Source organism: Physeter macrocephalus, chromosome 6, assembly GCF_002837175.3.
Source record: "Physeter macrocephalus isolate SW-GA chromosome 6, ASM283717v5, whole genome shotgun sequence".
Taxonomy (NCBI): domain Eukaryota; kingdom Metazoa; phylum Chordata; class Mammalia; order Artiodactyla; family Physeteridae; genus Physeter; species Physeter macrocephalus.
In genome coordinates, this window is record NC_041219.1 from 19,567,026 (window position 1) to 19,576,206 (window position 9,181).

Genomic DNA, 9,181 nt, shown 5'->3' on the forward strand with positions numbered 1-9,181 from the left:
GGCAAAAATTAAAGACAAAGAAAAATTATTGAAAGCAGCAAAGGAAAAACGACGAATAACATACAAGGGGACTCCCATAACATTAACAGCTGATTTCTCAGCAGAAACTCTACAAGCCAGAAGGGAGTGGCATGATATACTTAAAGTGATGAAAGGGAAGAACCTACAACCAAGATTACTCTACCTGGCAAGGATCTCATTCAGATTTGATGGAGAAATCAAAAGCTTTACAGACAAGCAAAAGCTAAGAGAATTCAGCACCACCTAACCAGCTCTACAACAAATGCTAAAGGAACTTCTCTAAGTGGGAAACACAAGAGAAGAAAAGAACTTACAAAAACGAACCCAAATCAATTAAGAAAATGGTCATCCGAACATACATATTGATAATTACCTTAAACGTGAATGGATTAAATGCTCCAACCAGCTGAATGGATACAAAAACAAGACCCATATATATGCTGTCTACAAGAGACCCACTTCAGACTTAGGGACACATACAGACTGAAAGTGAGAGGATGGAAAAAGCTATTCCATGCAAATGGAAATCAAAAGAAAGCTGGAGTAGCAATACTCATATCAGACAAAATAGACTTTAAAATAAAGAATGTTACAAGAGACAAGGAAGTACACTACATAATGATCAAGGGATCAATCCAAGAAGAAGATATAACAGTTATAAATATATATGTACCCAACATAGGAGCACCTCAATACATAAGGCAACTGCTAACAGCTGTAAAAGAGGGAATCAAGAGTAACACAATGATAGTGGGGGACTTTAACACCTCACTTACACCAATGGGCAGATCACCCAAACAGAAAATTAATAAGGAAATAAAACCTTTAACTGATACAATAGACAAGATAGCTTTAATTGATATTTATAGGACATTCCATCCAAAAACATCAGATTACACTTTCTTCTCAAGTGCGCACAGAACATTCTCCAGGATAGATCACATCTTGGGTCACAAATCAAGCCTCAATACATTTAATAAATTGAAATCATATCAAGCATCTTTTCTGACCACAACGCTATGAGATTAGAAATCAATTACCAGGAAGAAATGTAAAAAACACAGGGAGGCCAAACAATACGTTACTAAATAACCAAGAGATCACTGAAGAAATCAAAGAGGAAATCAAAAAATAGACTACTACAAGCAACTCTATGCCATTAAAATGGACAACCTGGAAGAAATGGACAAATTCTTAGAAAGGTATAACCTTCCAAGACTGAACCAGGAAGAAATAGAAAATATGAACAGACCGATCGAAAGTAACGAAATTGAACTGTGATTAAAAATTTTCCAACAAACAAAAGTCCAGGACAAGATGGCTTCACAGGTGAATTCTATCGAACATTTAGAGAAGAGCTAACACCCATTCTTCTCAAACTCTTCCAAAAATCTACAGAGGAAGGAACACTCCCAAACGCATTCTATGAGGCCACCATCACCCTGATACCAAAACCAGACAAAGATACTATAAAAATAGAAAATTACAAACCAATATCACTGATGAATATAGATGCAAAAATCCTTAAGAAAATACTAGCAAAGAGAATCCAACAACACATTAAAAGGATCATACACCATGCTTAAGTGGGATTTATCCCAGGGATGCAAGGATTCTTAATATACGCAAATCAATCAATGTGATACACCATATTAACAAATTGAAGAATAAAAACCATATGATCATCTCAATAGATGCAGAGAAACCTTTTGAAAAAATTCAACACCCAGTTATGATAAAAACTCTCCAGAAAGTAGGCATAGAGGGAAGCTACCTCAACATAATAAAGGCCGTATATAACAAACCCACAACAAACATCATTCTCAACAGTGAAAAACTGAAAGCATTTCCTAAGATCAGGAACAAGACAAGGATGTCCACTCTCACCACTATTATTCAACATAGTTTTGGAAGTCCTAGCCACAGTGATCAGAGGAGAAAAAGAAATAAAAGGAATCCAAATTGGAAAAGAAGAAGTTAAACTGTCACTGTTTGCAGAAAAGTAGCAGGATACGAAATTAATGCACAGAAATCTCTGGCATTCTTATACACTAATGATGAAAAATCTGAGAGTGAAATTAAGAAAACACTCCCATTTACCATTGCAACAAAAAGAATAAAATACCTAGGAATAAACCTACCTAGGGAGACAAAAGACCTGTATGCAGAAAACTATAAGACACTGATGAAATAAATTAAAGATGATACAAACAGATGGAGAGATATACCATGTTCTTGGATTGGAAGAAGGAATATTGTGAAAATGACTATACTACCAAAAGCAATCTACAGATTCAGTGCAATCCCTATCAAACTACCAATGGCATTTTTCACAGAACTGGAACAAAAAATCTTAAAATTTGTATAGAGACAGAAAAGACCCCGAATAGCCAAAGCAGTCTTGAGGGATAAAAGCAGAGCTGGAGGAATCAGACTCCCTGACTTCAGACCATACTACAAAGCTACAGTAATCAAGACAGTATGGTACTGCCACAAAAACAGAAATATAGATCAATGGAACAAGATAGAAAGCCCAGAATTAGACCCACGCACATATGGTCAACTAATCTATGACAAAGGAGGCAAGGATATACAGTGGAGAAAATACAGTCTCTTCAATAAGTGGTGCTGGGAATACTGGACAGCTACATGGAAAAGAATGAAATTAGAACACTCCCTAACACCATCCACAAGAATAAACTCAAAATGGATTAGAGACCTAAATGTAAGACTGGACACTATAAAATTCTTAGAGGAAAACTTAGGAAGAACACTCTTTGACATAAATCACAGCAAGATCTTTTTGGATCCACCTCCTAGAGTAATGGAAATAAAAACAAAAATAAACAAATGGGACCTAATGAAACTTGAAAGCTTTTGCACAGCAAAGGAAACCATAAATAAAACGAAAAGACATCCCTCAGAATGGAAGACAATATTTGCAAACGAATCAACGGACAAAGGATTAATCTCCAAAATATATAAATAGCTCATGCAGCTCAATACTAAAAAAACAAACAACCCAATCCAAAATGGGCAGAAGACCTAAATAGACACTATCCAAAGAAGACATACAGATGGCCAAGAAGCACATAAAAGCTGCCCCACAATCACTAATTATTAGAGAAATGCAAATAAAAACTACAATGAGGTATCACCTCACACAGTTAGAATGGGGATCATCAGAAAATCTACAAACAACAAATCCTGGAGAGGATGTGGCGAAAAGGGAACCCTCTTGCACTGTTGGAGGGAATGTAAATTGATACAGCCACTATGAAGAACAGTATGGAGGTTCCTTAAAAAAAACTTAAAATAGAATTACCGTATGACCCAGCAATGCCACTACTGGGTATATACCCAGAGAAAACCGTAATTCAAAAAGAAACACGCACCCATATGTTCCTTGCAGCACTATTTACAATAGCTAGGTCATGGAAGCAACCTGCATGTCCATCGACAGATGTATGGGTAAAGAAGATGTGGCACATATATACAATGGGATATTACTCAGCCATAAAATGGAACGAAACTGGGTCATTTGTAGAGACATGGATGGACCTAGAGACTGTCATACAGAGTGAAGTAAGTCAGAAAGAGAAAAAAAATATTGTATATTAACGAATGTATGTGCAACCTAGAAAAATGGTACAGATGAACTAGTTTGCAGGCAGAAATTGAGACACAGATGTTAAGAACAAACGTATGGACACCAAGGGGGGAAAGCAGCAGGGGGTGGGGGGTGGTGTGATGAATTGGGAGATTGGGATTGACATGTACAGGTACAGTGAGTCACTCTTGTCATTTAAGGAAGTTTCCCATCAGTGTGGGGAACTGATTATCAGCCAAATTCCCAGGTGTAAGCTAAGAGGCCACCTTACATGCAGGATTTTCTAAGACTAGGCAGTCTCAGGCCTACTACACTAACTCTTTCCTGCACAGAAGGTCTTCAGAAAATTTATGAGGTAAACGATACTGCCTTTTATTCCGAGTATGAGATCACAAGTGAAAGATGCATCCATGTTTTTGTTAATAAATTAATTTATTTGATGTATTCTTGTGATATGATGGGGACTCTAAATCACAGTCCTCAAAGCTGACCTATATGTGGGCTGTGGTTGAGGCCTCAGGCTGAGAACAAATAGCTTGAAAACACCCTCATGTTCAAAAGTATAATGCAAGACATTCTTGCACGTCTTGCAAAGAGGGTGGACCGAGTGAATTGGGCAAACCTTAGCCTATACCCTACCTTAAGAGTTTATGGAGTGGTGGTGGTAGAGGGCTTAAAGAAACCCATATGCTCAGAAAATGAGAGGACTCTTGTTTTCATCCTCTCGGTAACACATGAATCTCCCTATAGAAGCCTAGGGAACGAGAAAGTCCACCCAGCTATGGTTGTAATATTGGGGCTTATAGATTTTAATTTAGAGAAAATAAAGATGGGTAATGTTGCTGAAAAAGCTGAATTTTCTGATGAAAAATCCACTTCTGGTACAGTGTCTATAGATTGAACAGAGACATCAGAAATATTATAGAAAAAAGATTGGTTGGCTTTGAAATAGACCAAAAGTGAAAGGTGGAAAAATGGTGTTGGCAATATTTTTAATAATATGGATGAATATATGACATGATAAACATCATATAATATGTGTAATAAATTGGTATGATGGGATGCAAGGTTACCTGTTTCTTGTGTTTAGTAAGAATTACTAATTAAAAGCACAGTTTCATATATCCACTAATAGTCCAGGCATGTTTGAGTTGAAAGAAAATGTCTATACTGCAAAGTCAAACATCAATAAACACAAACGTATACACTAAAACTCAGTATCATTATATCATAGAGTCTTGAAAAATAACCCTCTCAATGTTGTGACTATTTTGTTTTTCATTCATTTTGAGGTCATTGGTAATGTTTACCAAATTTTCTTGTAGAAGTATTTCAGACCTTTCAAAACATGTTGTATTTTTTAACACAGAAGAAATTCTTATAATCTCAATTGATTTAAATTTGTTGCCCCGTGACATGCTGGCCATTTTTCATTCAGTGGTATTTAGACACACTAGATAGTGATATACTTAATACAACAGATTTTGCTGATTTTGTTGTTAAATCTGATCTTGTTGCTTAACTCTTTCCCAATACTTTCTGTTTTCTGGAGTTTCAATAGTAATAAAATACATTTCAAAAGGAAAAAAATTAGCATTTCCTCCCAAGTGAAATAAAATCAAATAAATGAATAAATAGTAAACAATTTACATTGAAATAGTTATAAAATCCGATTTACTCATACTATAATGTGTTTATACCCTAGAAAATTATAATGAAATGACTGAATTTTTTCATATATCTTCTTTATAATTCTACTACATATAATAATTTAAATGCTATTTATACACATACATTTACACACATATTAAACCAATTTTCTGATTAAAAAAACTGTAGAGATTCTTACAAACATATTCTGTGGTCCAGTATCTTTTATACTTTTTCCCTGAAATAAAATGTGCAACTGGGATGAACTATTAATTAAAGAAGTGAGCAGTTCTGCATGTTTTTCATTCCATAAATCTTTTCAGACATTCAGGAGAATGTCTACTATACTTGAGTACAATTAATAATAAGCTTTAATAATTTTCAACAAGGATTACACACTTTGTTTTCACATTACAAGTGCTCTTGTAAAAAAAAAGTTTCCTTTTACTTTGTTTCAAATATTCAGAATATTAGCAAAGGCTAATCTTAAAATAATTTGATTTGTCAAGAAATAGCTTCTGCTTTCCCTGGTTTTATCATTTATATAGTGTTAAAACCCATTATCATTCAACAAATATTTATAGATTTACTGGAAATATGCCATTATCCTCTCATTTAATGGGTGACTTCAAAAGAAAAAGGAATAGAGAAGAAAAATAAAGAGGTTAAACAATGAAACATAACAGATAGTGTCAAAAATAAAAAGTTTTTTTTTTTCTTTTGTAGCCTTATATCATGGCAGTAAAAACATTAGATTTTTGTGTTTTCTGTTTGCCAGGGGCTCTTATGTCCCTGAAGAATTATTCCCCTGAGATCAGAAAGAGAAAATAAAGGCATACACATATTTTTAAAATGTTGCAAACATTAAACAAACAGGACTAACAGTATTTCTACTGTATTCTCTTAAAATTTTGTTTCATTGAAATCCTTTTAAAGAAGTTTTTGTTCTGCCAACATGTCTCATTCAGGTGCCTGGAGAAAGGAAATGTGGGTGGCAGTGACTAACCGAACTAGCAGCTATTGTTTACCAAACAAATTTGGACAGATTTTATTTGTGATTGCCTAATGGAATCAAAACCATAGAGTATAGAGTCAGACAACCTCAGAGGGCAATAGGGGTTTTTGTTTGTTCAGTTTTTTTTTTTTGTTTTTGTCTTTTTTATTGCCACACCTTGCAGCTTGCGGGATCTTGCAGTTCCCTGACCAGGGATCAAACCCGTGCCCCCTGCAGTGGAAGCGCGGAGTCCTAACCACTGGACCGCCAAGGAATTCCCGGCAATAGGGTTTTATAACTGATGGCATCCTGAGTAATCTGACCTATTAAAGATCATTAACATTTATTGGCCACCTACATTGTGAAGTACTGAGCAAGGCTTTAGAGGTCACTTTTGTCTCAGACCCTTTCTTCCTTCCTACTTGCTGTTTCCTCTTGCTAGCAGTGCTCTTTCCCCTTATCCTCTCATTTCCTTTGGTTCTTCATTCAAAAGTCATTTTCTCCATGAGGCCATCTTTGTACAGCCTATTTCAAACTGCAATCTTCATAATTCCCCAACATTCCTTATTCTACTTACTGACTTATTTTTTCTCTATAGCACTTCCCACCATCTGACATAATAATTTTGTTTATATGTTGTTGTTTGGCTCCGCTGACTTGCATGTAACCTTCATGATATTTTGTTTGCTTTGTTTTATCCACTACTCTTTCTCTAGCATTTAGAACAGTGCCCAAGAAGTAGCAGTTGCTCAATAAGTAACTGTTGAATGAGTGACTCTCCTTTTTGAAGTGCTCTCTGATTTCCTAAAGCAAACTTAGGCATTTTCCTTCTGGGTGTCCATAAAAATTATAACATGCACACAATGTATTTGTTCATGTGTCAGGATGTGTGACTGACTCTGAGTTTAACTACAGGGACAGGGCTGGTTACCTAATTTAGAGAGCCCAGCGCAAAATGTGAATGTGAGGTCCCTTGTTCAAAAGTTAAGAATTTCAAGATGGCAACTGCCAAGTATTAAGCCAAGTGTGGAGCTCTTCTAAAGACAGGTTGTATACTCCTGAAGCTAGCCCTGAAGAGGAACTATACATGTATCTATTCATCTTCATATCTCATAAGTGAGTAATGTCCCTGGCACATAGTAGGTTCTCCATAAATGCTTGTTGACTGAATGAATGCATCTTTATCTGGAAGAAGAAAAGAAGATAAAAGGAATTTTTAAGTAGTTCACTTATATAGTACCATCACAAAATAGTCCTGATTTTGGGAAACATAATTAAAAGCCTGAAGTAAGTAATTATTTAGCCTGAAGTAAGCTAAATGTGTTTTGCAAGTGATATAACAACTTGCAGGGGAAGTCAGGATTATGTGTTGCCCTTAATTTTAATTCACTGTTTCACTTCTGATCCAGATTGATTTTCAGAACTTTCTAGGTTTACTATTTCAGAAATGAAAAACAAATATTGAGAGAGATATGATCCTGATCTACTCTATCTTACCAAGTAAGTCTTTATTTTATTCAAGATGTAAAGCAACATCTTTTAAGACAATGTTTCCTAAAATCATAAAGGTGATAGATTTGATCAGTAGTGCATATATTTTGTGATTTAACTGTAGTAACTGAAAATAGGCAATCTAGTATCTAGAGACCGTTTTTGTTTCCTTGATACAAAAAACAAATATATCAGAATATATTTCTATAATATTTATTTGATTACAAATAAGTTGGTTCTCAACTCCCAAGTAGGAGAGAGATTTTTGCTATCAGTTTGTTCCTGTGGCATATTTTAGAGAAAACAGGAATTTGAAAATGAGCTTTAAATCCCAAGAGAAGTTCCCTTAAATTTAGAAGGCATGTCTATTTACAGGTCACTTCAGAGAAAATGGTTATTCTACTTTCTTTTGTGCTGACTAAAAAAAAAAAAAAGTCCATAGGTCTCTGTAATCTGCAGTGTACTGAATAGACAGATGAAAAAAGATATGATTGAATTAGTAAATGAGAGTTAGCCTTCTATAGGAGCAGATCCTTGTATGCAGGATCTTCAGTTAATCTATTCTTTCTTCATTTCCTCAAGGTCAAGGCAGCCTTTTCCTATAAAGGACAGCAATGATATGATAATACCTCATAACTGTATAGCAGCTTTTATTTTTTCAAAGGACTTTTTTTCTGTAATCACAGTATCATTGTTAGGAAAATAGAACAGGTAGGTTATTTTTATATCCTTCAGAGAACTGTGCATGCATGCACAGAACAAAACTTATAAAAAAAGGGAAAAAATGAGGAGAAAGTAGTGAGTATGAGAATTCAGCGAGTATTTAGAATAGATTATTTTTGCTATAGTTAAAAATTCATTGTTATTTTAATATTTTATTATTGCCACTAAAGTATATCCAAATCTGTAAAATTTGAAATTTATTATTCACTTGCAAGCACTATAAGAAGAGAGAAATAAATTATTAATTCAATGTGGAGGTAGTGTCACAAAGATTTTTCAATCTTTCTTTTAAATCTCCTATAAATCAGTATTGTTTTCTTAAATTTGCAAATGTAAAGCACATGTTATAATTGCTTACTTAGTGTTTTCTGAACGTCATATAGGTATTTTTTCTACATAAACTCAAAATATATGTGATAATTTACCATATTTTGAAATTAGTATATATGATGATATTCTCTGAATTCATAAAATAAGTCAAGGTAAAGTCCTGAGCTACGGAATTTGATACTTTTTTACATTAATTTTTATTGGAGTATAGTTGCTTTACAATGTTGTGTCAGTTTCTACTGTACAGCAAAGTGAATCAGCTATATGTATACATATATCCCCTTTTTTTTGGATTTCCTTCCCATTTAGGTCACCACAGAGCATTGAGTAGAGTTCCTTGTGCTATACAGTAGGTTCTCATC

General features: G+C 34.5%; 1 protein-coding gene across 1 annotated transcript in view; it reads left to right on the top strand.

Annotated features, from left to right (window-relative positions):
• LRRIQ1 (leucine rich repeats and IQ motif containing 1) overlaps positions 1–9,181 on the top strand; it is a 291,039-nt gene that overhangs the window by 64,190 nt on the left and 217,668 nt on the right. The window lies entirely within an intron of this gene.